The 19,025-nt window shown below is 40.2% G+C and overlaps 1 protein-coding gene across 1 annotated transcript in view; it reads right to left on the bottom strand.

Moving 5' to 3' along the window:
- Window positions 1–19,025, bottom strand: part of grin2ab (glutamate receptor, ionotropic, N-methyl D-aspartate 2A, b) — a gene marked incomplete at both ends in the record, with an annotated part of 95,500 nt that overhangs the window by 54,562 nt on the left and 21,913 nt on the right. The window lies entirely within an intron of this gene.

Genomic DNA, 19,025 nt, shown 5'->3' with positions numbered 1-19,025 from the left:
AAGGGGGTGACTATGAAATCCCAGAATGCCAAACTACAAATTTTTGTGGCGGAGAGTCATCCGTAAATGATCCTGGAGGGAAAGATCTTCTCCTAAACGAGCACATCGATACTCCCCGGCCATAGTATTTCTAAGCTAGATGTTGTACATGATCAATGACTTGACATTTAAACTGTCTCTGCACTGTAAACCACAGACAAAATAAAATGTCACAGGGGAGACATAAAAAAAAATATTGAGAAAGGAAAGCTGTTGTTTGTTTTAAATGGAAATGCATCACGTGAAGAACTAGGCTCTCAGCGGTGTATTATTGTACATCAAGGCGGCATGTTAACAAATCTGTCACTCTGCTTCTGGTTTCTCTAGCTCATGTTGTACCTGCACTCGCTATGATTTCTATTACTCTTATCCATCTCTCTCTCTCTCTCCTAGGGGCCAGCTGGTGGGTTTTCCCTCTGAGGGAGAGAGGAACTTCTCAACATGGAGGAAGAGGAGTGTAACTGACACCAACTTGATACGCCTCTGACTAAAGCTTCACTCAAGACTTCTTTCTCTGCGCATTTTCTTTATCTCCCACCTTCTCTTCCTCTCCTATCCCCTCTATACCTATCTCCCAGTAGACCACATAAAAGCACATATGGTGGCAGCCTCGAGGCATCTGCCTATATATGCGCTTAGCACCAATGGCTGCCAGTCAGTAAAGAGGATGGGGGTGAGAAACACTACTTTGCACGTATGCAAGTCTAATCACTTCTTGTATCCGTCCATTATGTGGAGTGGCATAACAGCTTATCTGTGCAACTACTTAAGTCAATATTATGTACGCTCCTGTAACTGCACGGTTTAGCAGCGAATAATTTCTACATAATGCTTATACACAACAATTTGCTAGCGTGTTGTACTAATGTATTGATAAACGTCATTAAGTGTTGTGTAAAGGTTCTGTACATTACATATACATAGATTATTTTTTAAATATTATAATAAAGCAATACTAATAACTATTTCAACAGGATTCATTGTTCAAACTTTACATATTTTGAACATAAACAAACTCAATCAATGCAGATATTGTGGCATGAAAGATGATTATAGACAATTTTCAGGGCAATTTAGGAAATGTATTCTATTTCATCTACAGAGTAAAAAACATCTGAAAAATGTCACTTTTCCTCAGCATTTTGCAGGTTTTAAACGTGAGAGACGATTGATGTAAGGCAGTGACACAGTGATAGCTATTGGTCCCTAAGTACTGAAACTTTGTCAAAGAGTACCCTAACTATGATTGATCGGGTTGTATGCCTGTAGCAGTAATTGGCGTATTAGACAATTGAAAAGTTAGGAGGTAGCAGTGCACCTATAGGGAGAATTCACTCCGGAGAATTCATCCCTTTGTTAGCGTACCAATTAAACAGAGCAAGTGTAGAGCAGGTGCTGTGCAGAAGTTTGAAGACATACACTACTTTGAACTTGACAAGCTTCTTCGTTTCAGGTAGTAACACAATAGTCAGGCTGTCAATACCTAGACCTCTTCACGGACAGTGTATGCTGTTGGGCGACACAGGCACATATTTTTTTACTTCCTGTGATGGGATTTATTTTGACTCCCCATTTCAGGGAATAATAAAGTTAATCATAGATTACAGTGCAATCATATAGCTTGATTAGTTAAGTTTCTAAAGTTTGATTCATAATTCTTATTGGTGCAAATCATGTAAAGAAGTGCTGCACGGGGGCGCCCTTAGCTCAGTTGGTAGGGCGTCCCCCCCGGGCCGGGCCCAGCAGCAGACCCGGGTTCGATTCCCGTCCTGCACTATCAACAAAAGCAAAAAAATGCCCCAAAAAAATCTTAAAAAATAAAATAAAAATATTAAAAGAAATTCCTGCACAGTGAAAGTCCCACACTGACCCAGCCTGACTTATTCATGCCTGAGCCATTGTCCCAAAATTAATTGCTGAAGCCAATTTTTGAAACAATTTAAAATTGTTCATCGCTAACATGGATGTTTGCTTGCTAGCAGTCTTCTTCATTGCCTCTCCTTGTGCATTGCATGATTGCAACATATCTTGGTGCTTCACAAACTCCACAAACTGCATGTTTATAGTGTGAAACCGATGGCAGGATTGTGTATCACACTTCCTGCATGTGTGCACAAACTAACAACAAAATTAGGGGGCCTAAAAATCACTGCTCAACTGAACTTTAAGAACGTGCTTGATTAATTAATAAATCAAACATATGCATCAGTCTGCAACAGAATCCTTGCCACAGGGCTGCACACCTGTTGTTGGGGGTATTTTGGCTTCTCAGTGGACAGTAGGGGAGAACGGGGTAATTTGTCACATGGGTTGGATGTCACATTCGTTATATCTCGCCACCAGAGCGCGCTAGCTCTGAAATGTTGATATAAAAAAGGTCCAGAATTGGGATCAGAGGTCACATACATAGACTTCCTTGGAGTTAGACTGCTGCATTTCAGGTGAGAGGATGTTTTGTGTTTTTCATGTCAAATTCAAAATATTTTGCTTCTCAGTATTTTTCTTCTAGGCTTTTACACAATGGGTTTATAACAAAACACTTGTTACCCTCAGAAAGTGTGAAGGGTAAACTATAGTTTAGATTGTGGTTAGCAAGCTAATTAGTTGTCAGATGGTTGTTGGCCTTGATGCTAGCAAGAAATTCAAGTTGGGGTTGGTCGTCAAATTTTTTGGGGGGTTGGTTGTCACATGTTATCTCAAGGCTGCAGCCAGAAAAGGAACCCAATAACGAAATAAATTGTCAAGCTGTATCCTCACTGACACCCCAGAGAAGGAAAGAATAGAGCAGGAAAAGGCAGCTAGCAAGCAAAAGAAAAAAGGGCAACAAAATCAAAACAACCCAGTGCATCCCAAACTAGACCAGCTGCCAAGGCTACAGAACGTTATGTAGGCCTATTTGTCAACTTGACAATGCAATTAAACATTCAAATTTGGTTCTGCCTCCTTGCCTTCTTTTTAAGATTTTTCCCATTAAGATAACATTGTGACAAACAACCCCATAGTGTGTGACAACCGACCCCTTGATGGGGTTGGTTGTCACAATGTGTCAGAGTGTCTTTGATGGTAAATTACTTCTTCATTACAATAAGTTGGAAAAAAAGAGAGACACACATTTCTAGCCAACACCTTAAGCTTCAATTTAATGTAGGAATGGCTATTGACAGATGTTTTGGTGATGAGCAATTCTCACTAGAGTAAAAAGTGTGCCTACTTACCCCGTTCTCCCCTACTCACAGCTAGCAGTTATAAGAACATTGTTTTATTTCCTGGTCCATTTTATCTTGGGTGTGTATGTTCCCTTCATGTTTATGTGTATTACCTGGATGTTTCAGTTTCGTCCCACAAGCCAAACCTATGTGCCAACATATGTTTTAACTCTACAATGAAACTGTTGGAAGAAATCAACCCTTTTTTTGGTTTTATGGATTGGAATTCACTACGGCTACAAGTTTATTAGATGTGTGGTTGTAATGTTTTGAAATCTCATGAAAGTCCCTGTTTAACAACTTATGTGGTAAATGTATTACCCAATGTTGATGCTTGGGTAAAGGTAATGGTATGCTGTGGTTCATCTGCCACACTGATCACACGTCAAAACATAAACAAATGAAGATATATTATTCAAATAACAACCCTGAAATGAAATGAAATTCTACGTGATTAACAATACCTTGGACGTATATCAGACAATGCAGACAAACACTGCAGTGAACAGCTTTGTTTTTCAGGGAAGAGCGGCTTTAATTATACAACAGTTTACATAATTAATGAAGATTTTATTTTTCCCTAGCTATGTTTACTGTTCATTAGTATGTTTCCATACAATATGAATACTGCATAGGGACAAAAAATGTATTTTTAATATCAACAATTGAATTACAGAAAACTACCTCCATGCTGCTGGGATGCCTGTTATTGGATCCCTTTTCCCTACATCAGAGATACACATTTAGAAAAACAGGCTCTGATCTTCACAGGAAGTCAACCAGTCAGTATCATACACATCATTGTCGTGATAGGCATCATCATCAAGAGAGACTTAGAAAGACTCTAATAATCTTTCTGTTAGGCGTTGTCAGTGGCATATAATCACTGATGATCAGACGGAGTACTCACTTAATTCCCAAACACAAGCACACCTAAAGTTACACATATAGTTTAATGCTGAAGAACAGAAAAAGGGATTTGGGTCAGGTTTGATGTATACCGATTAAACAGTTGATCTTAAAATAACTGAATATTTCATGAATCTAAAGCAACAATCATTTGGCCCAATTTGACTTGACCTAAGGGCTAAAGTCTTAAGGTGGGAAAGCCTATTCAGAAAATGCAATAACGAACAACAGCATGTTGTTCTTGCAATGCCAGACCCTAGACACCACATTTGTGCTTTGGCAGTGCAAAAGAAAGAGGAAAACAAGCCGACAGATCGGACCGATCCATATGTGCAAAGGAGTTACAGTAATCCGCTGGGGAGATGTGGTTTAGTGGCCTAACAATTGATGGGACAGACTGTAGATGTTGTGCTGTAAAAATCAATCAATCATAGTAAACTGCAATTTTTCCTCAATAATAAAAAAATGTGTTTCAATTATTGTTACGTCCCTTGGGTATTTGTAACTCACTGGGCAGTACGATGTATGTGCAGAGTTTGACTCTAAAAGAGTATTTTCACATGAATCTGCTGAAGTGGGAAATTTTCCCTGGTCTCACCTTTAACTTAAGTTTACGACACATTCAGACGGGCATAATTCTGTGACATCACAGCTTGCCAGCCAATCATGGTCCTTTATGCAACTTACACAAATGTGAAGTGAAAATATCCAGGCAGGTCACATATGTTAAAAAGTATTTGAAAATAAAAAAATATTTGCATATGAGATTGAGGATTTTTTTTTACTTTTTTTTGTGGAAATATATATCAGACTCAAATTACTATTCAAATTATTTTTATGGATCTACTAACACATGTCTGGAGGGGATATGAAGATATAAATGAGAATTATATACACCAAGCTAATACAAGACCTGCTCAATAAAACACTGAAATAATTACTTTTTAAAACCTTGTTCCGCACATTATCCTTTAAGTTTTCAATTAAAGCAAGAACAAGTTCAGTCAAACATTTAAATATATTGTAACATAGTCTGTATGTATTTACCAGAGACTGGGGTTTTTTGTCAGGTAGAAGGTAGGATTGAATTACTTTCTGTTTGGAGTCGAGCGATGCCCATTCCTCCTGAATAGTCAAGATGGGTCAAATGAAGAGGACAAATTTCCCCACTGGGCTTAATAAAGTTTGACTTTAATTATCTTAGTTGGAAATAATCTCCTGACTCGGCTGTTAAATTGAGTACCGAGGGCTTGTTAGTTTAACAGTGGGTGATTAAATAAAAGACTTCCACAGAATCTTACGTAACACTTCAACCAACAATTTCTTTTAATTTAAACATCACTTCTAATCCTCTTTTGACACTGGTAAAGGCAACACATGTGGAAAGTTACAGATATTAGCTTTAAGGTCCTGTTTAATAAATGTAAGTGTATTTTTTAGACGAAAAACTAAAGAAGGTAAAGGGGTTTCAAAAAGCTCTCCTGGAAAATGTTGCCTTTTGGGTAAAGCAACATTTACATATTGTCGTAAACACAGGGTTTTAATTGTATAGATCTATGGGCTTTAGCAGGACATACCGCTGGGTGTTTTCCACATTACAGTCAACGTCTCAATAATGTGACTCAGTGGTGCAGCAAACTAATGCAGAAGAACAACATATTTGGAATTCAGCCCTGAGGGACCCAATGAGAGATCCTAGACAAAGCAAATGAAAGATTGCATAAATAGTTGTGTTTCTATTAAGTTATGGCATAAACTAAGCCCGGACAGTGCTTTTTACTCCGGTCACATGCCCAAGACAGTCAATTATAATGCCATGATTTACCATGCTAAAGGCAGCCCTGAAGTCTATGGAGAGGAAAATAAAATCAGTCAAAACCAACAGACAGGGAAATGCTGTCTCAAATGACCTACTACCGACATAAAGACATAAAGTGACTCAAACAAGACAGTTGAGACCTTATTGAGACACATAGCACTACACAACAAGAAGAGCAATATGGGAATGGTGTGAAAACGCAGAGATTGTATGGTTTTTGGAGGCAGGCCAGTAGAGATCCTATAAACAGTGAAGATGACACTTGCGCCGACAATACCAACAGAAAAAAAATCTCTTAAGGAGGCTCATGGGGAAAATGTCAAGAGGTAGGTTGTACAATTCTTGTAGAAAAAGTGTGTTTATGTTCCACACATTTATGAGTGTGGAACAGGACCCACGAGACTGTCTACTCCAGAAAACAACAGCACTGCTTATTTGTTCAAACAGTTTAAAGCAGGCTGTTAGGTGCTAAAGCAACAATTATTGCATCCAAGTACATTCACTGAAGAACTTTTAGAGTTCAAGGAACTTTAGCTTAACCAAAGTTTTATTTTTCTGGTTCTTTTTAATACATTTAAGCAAATATAATTCTTGGTCCGTGCTTCAAGTTTTCCATACTGTATGATCGGCTCACAAAATATTCAGATATTACAGATTAAGCAACCAGACAGTGTGTAAAACCTGCACACTTTAACCCTATGGTACCTTAATGCTGCACCCATCAACATTCTATAATAACAATTTGTCAAATGTGTACATCACAAATCGGACAAATTGTTATTATGGAGTTTAATGACAACCCCACAGATGACGTTTCCCCTGACTCTGCAGTTCCCATCAGCTCTAGGTTATAATTTTTTTAGGATCTTCATGTTCTTCATCTTTACTGTTTTGGTTCACTTCCAGCCCTCTCATCCAGCTGCAACAGGCAGCTGTTGTAAGCAACAAACAAACAAAACAAAAAAAAGTGATCGTAAATCCTCCGAACACTATACCTGCCCAACACCAAAGCTCAGACCCAAAACACAGGGGTGCTGAGCGTAGAGAAAGATGTAGAAAGTTAAAGAGCCAGACGCCTCCCTCAGGACATGATAGCGGGGGGATCAAAACAGAACTAAAAAGGAAAGTAAATATTAGAACTATGTTTGTGGGATTGCCGCAAACATGAATCCAAATGAATACTGATGCTACTACAGTCTGTGCCTGCTGGGTGTGTAAATAAGCATCTATTTGCTTACACATTTTGCGATAACAACTTTATGGAGTGACAAGATGTTGTGACAGTGTTTTACAGCTTGTTCCGCTATTCACTCAATTGTGGACAAGATGACAAGATGAATTAATAAAGAAATGAATGCAGCTTGAAGGGTGATTCATTTGCCATCATCCCTAACACTAAATGAGCAGTGAAAAGAGATGGCGCTGAGTTCAATACCTGTCGGAGCCTTGGTTTTGAAATGCTCTTTTGGTTGGGGTCTGAAAAAAGTATATTTCTGTCATGACCTTGACCACTTCCTGACGTTATTCAGCGGTCCACTTAAAAAGTGAAAATGTCTACACCTTCACACCTTTCCCTCCGAGGATTCCAGGTGCCGGCAATGATCCACGGCTGGCTGCTCTGTTCCTTTTTTTTCTATATAAAGAGGCAATGGACTCTGGGAAATGGTAGCCGGAGTGCCACTGAATGCACAGAAATTCAGTGGCACTGCTTTGTGCCAGTACACGATTTACATATGATGAAAGACAAGAGATCAGACAGTTCAGAACTGGGAGATATTAAATTTAGGACGGCAATAATGAGCATGCAATATATTTTGAGACAGGTTTACTGTCAGGTTTATGGAGTGTTTGATTGTCTGCAGACCCTGCCTGTTTTATGAACATGACATCAGCTGATTTTTTTCCTTGAGATTCTAATATTAATGTGACCTGATCAGTGCAGGTGGGAAGCCGGTAAAAGCCAGAAATCCCATAAATAGATTTAAAAACCAGTGCAGGCAGAGGGTAATGTTTTTTTTCCAGCTATATACATATGCAATATCAGAGTAGGCTTTAAATTCATGACACGAAGTTGTAATACCAATGGAACTGCTAAGAGCTGAGTTATCAGCAGGTCTGACATAAAAAATAAAATCAACATACACACTCTCTCCCCCTTTACATGCTCACTCTTTCTTCCCTAACACACACACACACACACACACACACACACACACACACACACACACACACACACACACACACACACACACACACACACACACACACACACACACAGTACACACACTACATGGGAAAATCTTTCCCCTTGAAGCCTCTTTGAAAAGGTTTATAGAATCTTAAAATAGCAGTGTGGTCTGTGAGCGCAGGGATTAAAAAAGAGAGCACTACTATAGAGCTGATGTGGTGACATCACACACAGACAAACACACACACACACACACACACACACACACACACACACACACACACACCCACACACACCACAGCCCTGCCACTGCCATCTCATTGTACTCCCCAACTGGGGCGTGAGAGAAGGAGGAGAGCAGGGGGGATGACAAGAGAAAAAAGGAAAGGAGATGAGGTTGGCAAGAGGTGAGGAGAAGAAAAGACACGGAGGATGATTGAAAAATAAAAAGGATATGAGAGAGAGACGCAGGGGGTGAACGATGGAAACTGTCTGTAGAGTGTGTGAAGGAGAGTAGTGAAAAGCTGGGGGATCAAAATAAAGAAAGATGGAATATTCCAAATGCCTGTGAATATGCGTTTGAGATCAACTGGTGACAGATCAGAGTGATTTGTGAACACTTGTTTACACACACACACACACACACACACACACACACACACACACACACAAACACACATACACACACACACATTGCCATGACCACCACACACACACAAACACAGGTGACAAGACGGTAATCCTCTCATTGTGCGTGAGACGGACCTGTTGGCTGCTATAGCGACAGCCTGCTGTTTCATTGCACGGTGGCGTAGACCGTCAAAGACGACACGAGGGCCGTGATGTATGCTACATAAACAGCTGCAGTGGCCCGGCTGATGAGGCACTGACATCTCCAGCAGACGGTGTTTTTTTTCCAACAAGCAAACAACAATAAGTGAGACTCTGCTGCAAACACAGACAGACAAACACAGACACATCTGAGAGTTGAACAGATTTCCGCTGTCGAGCCTGTTTTCCTGATTAGAGTCAGAAAAGTGGTAAAATACAAGTCTGATATGGTTTGCAGCATACCTGCACAAGCTGCACTCCAGTATATCCAACTGTCCATAACAGTGGATGCACGCTATGTGCCAACAGCCGGCCGAGAGGTGTGACTATGATACAGTCAAGTCCTTCTCGGAAAATCCAAAATTCTAATTTACGATTGATTGTGACTTTGATGCCGGTTTACAGCATTCAAACAACACATTGAAAAGCTGTTTATTGCGTTGCAGTATGAGACGAATTTCCCCCTGTATACTCCGAATGGCACCTTAGGGGGCTGAACAGGGGATACCCAGATTTGTGACCGAGCTAACTGTAGCACCATCATTGGTTTAAAGGGATATTAACTGTCTTCATGTGTACACTGAAGTTCACTGCAGTGGAGTTTGATGTTTGATACTTCAAAGCAACAGAGATCAATCTGCGAGTTAATCATGGCATCTCATCATCTATCAATGTGATTACCTCCTCCGTCTCATTATGAAACTGGACATCTCCTACGGCAACAGACAGCTTGGCTTCCAAATCAAAGTTCTACTACCTGCTGAGATGGATTCATTTGAACAAAGTCAGTAACTCTCTGCCTGGTTTGCTTTCATAAGTGCACACCATGTCATTGCACTGATAATCTTAAAGCATTATTCAATATTAACACCTCGCCACGTTGTTATTTGAGTTGGTTTGGGTCTGATTTATTTTTTACATCAGAATAAGTTACGGCTGCAAAATACGATAAGTCACAAGATTTAGCATACCTGTAATGAAGCATTCAGTTGTGCTCATCTTTGTAGTTGACAGTAAATATAACAGAAACTGCTTTTCTGCACACTCTGCAACATTTTGCTGATTTCCAGCTGTATATAAGTCAAAGCCGTGACACGTCTCTCGCCTGTTATCAGCGTAGCCAGATAGAGCAGGAGTAGTTCAAATCATATTCTGGCTTCAGTGGAAGGTGAACAAACTGTAATAGTCGTTTATTTTTCTTTCAAGATAACATTCGTTTCTCTCCCTACAACTCTGATGAACCGAGGGGGCACTTGAGATGACATCTGCAAAAAATTCTGAGGGCCAAAATGACTTCCCACTTAAGGCACAGGGATGACGCTATGAATTATTTTGTGTGGAATAACATGTTGTCAGCAGTGTTCCGCACAGGTAGTTTTAGTGGGAACAAAAAAAGCCCTTACTCTAACACAAATGAGCCAGACAGGTCACAACCTATGAAAGGGGCCAGGGCATGGCCTGAAAAGTTTTGATTGCCATGCAGTTGAAAAGGGTAATTTGCACCCGAGAGAAAAAAGGGCAACGCATTCCTGCATGAACGCCACTGTATGTGAGTGTCAAAGCAGACTTGTGAGAGCCAACATCAATGTAGGAATACATTAGGGGTGTAGGCTGTTGTGATTGGACAGCAGCACAGCTAGCCAGGACCTTTAAGAGCTGACAGATATCATCTGTGACTGACAGTATTTTTGCTCCGGTTGCCAGGCTGATGCTAACAATAACCAATCACTAGGTTTTGTTGGTGGAGTGGGAATCCAACAGCAGTGCATAGAAAGAGCTTTTTTATCGTCACAATGGGTGGCAAACCCTTTATTCTTCAGTGGAAGAGTTTACAATCCGACAGAGAAGGTTTAATAAAGAAGGATGCTCCTAGGACTTTTGGAATTTCATATTAAATACTGAGTGTGACCGGGCCTTAAAGCAGTTTATGCTGTTCATATTTAAGCAGCCTGACAAATGAATGTAATTGTGATGTGATTGCTAGAAATAGGCTAGTTTACACACAATGGGGTGAGTTGCTTCCACTGACCCTTGCCCAGTGCACAAATAGCAGCCATTGTTTGCCTTCTGCTTATGGTTGCAAAGCATGCATTGCAAATTTGTGTCTGCATATATACCAGGGAAGCAAAAATGCATGCTTTCTATAGATGGATAGATATATTAAGGTACAGACACTTATTTTTCAAATTGGCCTGGTTTTGGATCATCCTCCATACAATAAATGCTGCTACCACTGAGAAACAGGCTCTATTTGTAGGTAAACTGTGATTTATCTGGTACTATAAAAAGCACCACATTGGGAACAACTCTAATGGATTGTGTTGACGCTTTAGACTCTATGTCCACTTTATAAGATGCTAATTTTTTTCCCCCATAAAGCAATAATGTTAAACAGGGTTTGTGCAGTGTGAGCGCAACAGAGTGCTGTGATTTTGCCTGGAGCAGTTTTTTTTAAAGTCCAAGACATTGATCCATTCAGCAGCATTCAGATATAATGGAAAATACATTATTGTAGTCTGTCTACTATGGATTTCTCAGAGAAGACAAACCAGATCTTTTACCGTTGGCCTGGGCAGGGTGTGCGGAGACATGTCACTACTTTTTATTGAAGATGTTGTTTTCCTACATTTCAGAAGTAGCTACTGTACTGTAACAATGAAAAGTATTTCAGAGATAGCAGCGAAAATGACTGCAGCAAAATAAAAGATTGGAGTACAGTGCACTTACAGTATTATTTTTCAAGGGTTTTTTCTTATCTTAATGCTGTTCATTTGTTTCTTTCTGCTTGAATTTGTGTTTGTTTCGGCATTTACCTGGTTCAGAGAAATATGACAGAATCATCATATCCTTAAAAATGTATTTATCATTCAATGTAATTAAATAAACAAAGAATCAAACATTTCACGACCCGCCTTCTATAAATCTGGGAGGTTTTGTCTATTATCTGTCATGCGCTTGAATGCTTACATAACTGCTTGACAGTGCCTCTAACCAAGGCATGCTGCATCTTTCTTCTGTCAAGTTAACAGCTGTAATTCAGCATCAGAAAAGTCAAGAATATGTTAAACAGCCCTGTAGGTTGCAATGAGCAGTATTCAGTGAACATGCAGAAAACTACATCGTATATTTCATTTGCCCTGCATGCTAAGATAACAAACAACTTAGAGACAAGACATGATGGTTCACAATGGGCAGACAGACAGTGTGTGTGTGTGTGTGTGTGTGTGTGTGTGTGTGTGTGTGTGTGTGTGTGTGTGTGTGTGTGTGTGTGTTTTAATTAAACCCATTAAACAGATCCGCTACAAAAAATAAACTAAAATCCATTTATTCAAAATTGCTGATGTTGAATCATTAACATTCTATATTATACGACTAAATGCTAGTATCTACTTAATTATTTATATATTTTATTACATTTTATTATATCATCTGTGAAGAATGGTGTGTAATATTAAATAAATTATGCTCTTTGATGTACTGTACTAGTTAGCTGAAAGCTAACTGGGCATATGTTTGCTCCCACTGCAGATGGGATTTCATTGTGTATTTAGGTTACGGCAACGTCTGTTCATGAAGTCTATGTGATGTTAATGTACATATTGTAATGCAGGCTTTTTCAGGGGTGAGTGCAATATGACCTACAATATGGGTTAATTTTTTTTCCTGCATTATGCATTTTTAACCCCTATCATCATAGATTATCTGAGTTCACACTAAGTCGACTGTATTTGAAAAAACATGTTTCTCTTTCAATTTTGTTCCTCTGTTTATATTAATGGTGCCAGCCCAAGAAATGTAGATATTCAACTTCGATGTTTGTAAACTTCAATTTTTGTACGAATTCGAAAAGCTGAATTGATTGTATACTAAGCTAACCAGCTTCTGTCCTTTATTTATCTACAGATAGCGGGCAAGTTCACTGTCTTATTCATCTACCAATAAGCAAGTGCTTTATTTGTTTCCATAAAAGATCAAATAAACTATTTATTTAAACTGCATTGTGTTAATTATTTGTGATAACTCAACACGATCATAAAATAATTCAATGATATCTGATATTTGACATCACATCGTAGTATAGGCTACTGGCTATAGACCTGCAATCAACATACGGCGGGTAATTCTGTTTTTTCCGTTTGTCTTTTGTTTGTTTGGCGGACATGTGAAGAACTACATTCTGAATTTGACTTCATTAAACACACTATAGGTGATCACAAACCGATTGAACCAGATGCAATTCATTATGTGTCCCACTTCTTACCAGATGCTGGTTTCAAATGTGATATAAGACAAAGATTGAACCATTGTAGTGTGAACAATAATCTTTACAAAAAAAAGTGTTACTGTCATCAACAAGATAAGCCATCTTGTGGTTTGGTTGAACTCGATCTCTCCCTGGATTCAGCAATGCACATCCTCTTTGTCTGTGTCTGTGTCTGTGTGGTGCCCAGCCAAGCTGCAAGGAACTGGGCATCAATACCTCTGGCGTAAACACCGCCGGAGAACTTTAGCAGCAGGCCGAAACAAAACTACACGCTGTAGTCTGGTTTAGTCACCATGGTAACCATATTAATCCCAGCTACTGTCACTTTCCCTCCCTCCGTCTCTCATTCCCTTTCTTTCTCTCTCGCACAGTCGCACAAACCCATCATCCAATCTTGCTTCACAGGGGTTTAAAGGCTAGCTAAATTTCCCAGAGCCTCCTAACATGGCTGGCTGTTCCTCTCACAAACCAGGCCACCGGAGAATAACAAACCGTGGCTGCTGGAGCGGGCACAAGGCACGGGAAGACCGCGAGAGACACACGGAAAAGACAGAAAAAAAGGATGGGGTGGCAGTGGGAGAGGGAGAGGGCAAAGAGTGAAAGAGGAGAGCAGACTGAGAATGACAAGGAGACACGGAGGGAATGAAAGCTGCGTAGAATGGGGAACAAATTAGAGGTGAAGAGGCCCTAGTGAGTGAATGACACACACACACACACACACACACACACACACACACACACACACAGTGTATCTTCTGCAAGTGACAGCAGGTGTGGGGAGCAGGTGTTAAATATTAAAGCGACTCAGCAGAGAACCTGGGCAAATGGCCCCAATGATATGGGACATACCAGACACGGACACACAGTCAGGCAGCCATATACACATGCACGCACGCACGCACACACACACACACACACACACACACACACACACACACACACACACACACACACACACACACACGCACACACACACACACACACACACACAAAACACACACACACACAAAACACACACACAGACCGACCATGCAAATACGCAGACACCGCAGAAGAAGTGTAGCATCCCAGCACAGTGGTAGAGCAAAGCAGAAAGAACATACATGTTTAATTCACAACCTTCCCTTTCAGCATGTTCGTGTTCTAAAGCGACGCACTGTGACCCCCAACCCCCATCCTCCTATCCCCTACACACCAAGTCAAAAGATGAGATGAACAGGGTTGGCAGGGAATGAGTGAGTACATACATCGGGTTGAGGGGGTGAGGTAAAGCATTTCTTTTGTTTCCGTCCCAAAGCGGTCCCTCAGTAATGGAAGTAAAACACTCCAAACTAATCCTGTTCCTCTCCTGGGTTTGCACACATGCCCTTGCTTTCTCCCACCCATCAACCCCTGTGCTCCCCAAACGTGTCTCCCACTTTCTTGCAGCACACCATCCACCTTCCGCTAGATTATATGCGACACTGTTCCACACTGACATGCATTCTGAGTGGATGAAGAGGAGGTAGAGATTGGGAATGAGAGAGAGAGAGAGAGAGAGAGAGAGAGAGAGAGAGAGAGAGAGAGAGAGAGAGAGGGAGAGACAGAGATTGGACCGGTTGTGACATTGATCAATTTGTTTTCATTTGGGAAGCAAAAAAATTAGTTTGTCATAGAGAAAATTAATGATTATTTGATTTGTCAGTGCTGATTCGATCCATTCATCCCCGGCCAGAAGGTCCTCGTTACATTTAAAATTTAAAGCAGCAAACTTGTTTATGTGAGGGAGGGGGGAGGAGAGAGGGGGTTTGGGTGTTGTGTATGTATTGTATGTGTTTACTTATTCTGTTTTTTTTGTCCATATGTATAAAACCATAAAACCACTAAAATAAAAGTTTTTAAAAAAAGCATCAAACTTCTGCCTGCGGTTATCCATGCACAAGCCTATTATTTATTTAAATTCATTCATTGGTTTATGAATGTATTCCTAACACTTACATGTGTTACGTGTGTGTGTGTGTGTGTGTGTGTGTGTGTGTGTGTGTGTGTGTGTGTGTGTGTGTGTGTGTGTGTGTGTGTGTGTGTGTGTGTGTGTGTGTGTGTGTGTGTGTGTGTGTGTGTGTGTGTGTGTGTAATCCAAGGCCATTTGCACACCGACTGAGAGAGAAGGTTGTTTTTTTCCCACATTGAGTGTCCATGCTAAACATCTGTGAAAGCTGTTTATGAGGGTCTGGGGTCTACTTCATGTATGAATTGCAGTTTGGTCCACATCCCACAATGGCTGAGCCATATCCTGTAAAGTGGGGCTGGTGAGAGGTTTGTATTGGGAGGCAACAAAAGCATTCACTAATCTCTTTTTAAAATTTGGTGTGTGTATTAACTACAAATATAGAGATGTATTACCCTGTTCTTTCCTGATCTACACACAACAAAACAATAAAACATTGTGTTTGACCCAACTTGAAATTAACACATTTCTCTTCAATTGAAAAGCAGAAAGTAATATTCTCCTCTCTGGGTAAAAAAAACAAATTGTATCTGAGCTCAGGAGATATACTCTGTATAAACCCGATACAATCTTGACAAATAAAAACTGTCTGAGGGGCCATAGCAGGAAGTAACTAGTCTCCACAACCTTGTGTATTGCAGTTTGAGGGGATGTCTGAAAGGCCTGTCCCTGTTCTGATGTGTGATGTGGCCAGCTACCGATAAAAATGACAACCGGAGAAAGCCTTTTCCTTGAAATTTGACAGAAGCATGATGGCTAAGTTTGCATTTTGGCAGCTGCGCGCTGCTTTAGCACCAAGTACTTCACAGTTTCACTGCCCACCTCCATGTGTAACCATTATTTAAAAGCGCTTGCCAGCCTGCTAAAGTTTTTTTTTTAATGGATTTCCTTGGCACCAGCTTACTCCTTCTGTTTTCTGCTCTCCATCTAAAAACATGATATATGTAGATTGCTACTGGACTGAGGATAACCAAGGTAATGGGGTATGAGCCGCTTATTTTCCACTCCTATCTATAGAATTGATTGCGACATTAACAGAACGCATGTGAGTGTATGTGGAGACGGAGAGCACAAGTATCTGCACGCTCAAGCTGCAGAAAGCACAATATTGTTTGTTAGTCGACAGTAATCAGGCTGAATTGTTACTAGCCCACTGGGATTTCTTTCAATCCTCCAGATTACCACCACACCACTGACAGCAGGTATAAAAGCAACAGATGCACTGACAAGCTGTATTACATGGAGCCAGAATTTTTTCATAGCAAAATATGCCTGTTGGGCTTGCTCTTTTTTAAATGTAACTAGCCTATTCACACCATTTCCCCTTACATGTGTATTATATTCTGAAGTGACAGAGAGGAGCCATTATAGCTGAGGACAGGGCTAGACCAGGCCCGGTGTGATGAGATCACCCAGGGTGAGTGTCAAACAATATGTCAAACTCACTGAGTCCTCATCACCTCCATAATAAGGTGTAGCATGTTGCTATCGGGCCTGTAACCGGGGAAGATAGGAACACGCTACACCTTAGCACATCATCATGTTTTGTGCTGACGAGGTTCACTGATTAATCAATAATCCAATAAACAGAAACACCACAACAGTTATCGATTCTTCAATTCAGTCTATCAAGCACAAATGCTAAGACTCTGATGATGCTGATGAAACCTTCCAAATGTTAAGAAGGTATAATCGGTTTTATATCATTTCAAAATGTTATATTGTGGAGCATTTTTTTAATTTGAGATTGGTCAGTTTGGACAGCAGGTATAATATGATATGAAAACACACTTATATACCCAAAGAATAAATCATTTAAAAAGACACTGTAACGTTCTGGCAGGACTACAGCATTGTTAATAAATTAAATGGCTGATGTCAGATTATTAGTTTAGACAGAAGCAAGTCCACGGAAGTGTGTGTGTGTGTGTGTGTGTGTGTGTGTGTGTGTGTGTGTGTGTGTGTGTGTGTGTGTGTGTGTGTGTGTGTGTGTGTGTGTGTGTGTGTGTGTGTGCGTGTGTATAAATAATATTTTTCCACATTAGCTGCTTTATACATACAGTAGATACATCCAAATCAATCAGTCCCTCCAAATTTGCTAAACTTGTTTGGATTCGTGCACATTTCTTAATTTCAGTCAAAAGTAGTCCACCTTGCCTCTCAATTACAATCTATCATGTGTGAAGTATTCTTCTCAAAACAGTTTTCACCATCTGTAATGTCATTTTATAGCCAACTAGCAATTAACTGATGAATCAAAAACATATCGACAGATAATGAAAACAATCCGTATATTAGCTGCAGGCCTATAAATGACTGCCAAAAAAATGAAAATATTCAATTATGTGCACAGAGGTGCACAGAGGGAGGGAAATCATCAGTCTCATGCCTTGTTGTCCCCCAAAATTTTTCAACTATGTGATATGGCGTGTGCAGATAAATGAGGACTAAATGACCACACACATCAGAACTTTGCTTTTTCAATCATTTTCTGGCTCACTGAGCATCCATACCCGCCTGTCAGTCGGCTGCTTTTGCCCTTAATTTAAACCAGACAGGAGGACATTTATTTCATCTACAGGACAGGCCTGCAGGCATTGTTGTGTGGTGGGGATGAGGAGGCTGGTTAGTTACAGGCTACACACACCCACGCTCACACCTGGGAGCTGCCAAGAATGACCGCACTCTTGTACTTTTTTGCCACTGAGCAGTTCAATTAGAGCTGCTGGGGGTAAAGTGCCTCATTTAATGGCACATCAGCAGCAACAATTGGACACAATTTATTTATTTTCCCTCATCATTATACACACAGCAGGGGGATTCAAGCCAGTGACCTTCATGTAGCTCTCCCCCTAACATTCAAGCCAAGTCTCACTGTCTCTCCCATTTACCTTCTTTTTCCCCTTCTCTCTCTCTCTCACACACACACACACACACACACACACACACACACACACACACACACACACACACACACACACACACACACAACACACAGCATCCCCCATCAACAAGTACTTCAAAAGGCTGCTGTATTGCCGAAGTTATGGTTCCTGTGTTTAGGCTGCTGTGCCCTGCTGAGAGACTTAAAAGCTAAAGAACCAGTTGTGTTTTTATCAAAGCTCCTTCAGTCTGTCTGTCAGTCAGTGAGGTCTACAGAGTCAGTGCCACAGAGACAATTCAGAGATGTATACATCCCTGACTTTGCACTGCAATGCACAACACATCAAAATAAAGCATCTCTCTTTTCTTAAAAAAAACAAACAAACTAGGAATCAGTTTTTCTGCTATCCCTCTGAGCAATAAATGTGACTCCAGGATTTTTATTATATTATTATTATTTGTTTGGCTTTGCATAGCCCAGTTTTAAAGCAGAAATTACATAACTAAACAAAGCTTGATATGTTAGACAGAAATGACCTTTTAAAGAATCATGTACTGTATGTGGTTATGCAAAGACTTCCACTGAGCTTATGAGTAATATAGTTTGTAATATACACAATGTCATTTTTTTAAAGGCTAATTAATCATTTAAAAAAGAAAAAAAAAATGCTTTGGCGATACCAGACATCAATCCAGTGTGTTGGCTGTGTTTCTCCTCTGAACTTGAACAAACAAAAACTAATCAGACAGAGCAGCCCTGACGGCACCAACAAGCTTCAAAGTCTGTCATATTTTAATCCGCAACATGCTGACTACAACATCTTCAGACCCGTTATACATGATGTAAGAGAACCATGTTCAATTCTAGCTCGGGGAACCTCAAAATAGCCATTGCAATT

Source organism: Ammodytes marinus, assembly GCF_949987685.1.
Source record: "Ammodytes marinus genome assembly, chromosome: 6".
Lineage (NCBI taxonomy): Eukaryota > Metazoa > Chordata > Actinopteri > Uranoscopiformes > Ammodytidae > Ammodytes > Ammodytes marinus.
Note: the sequence above shows the minus strand (reverse complement) of the source record. Positions and strands in the feature narration are given on the sequence as shown.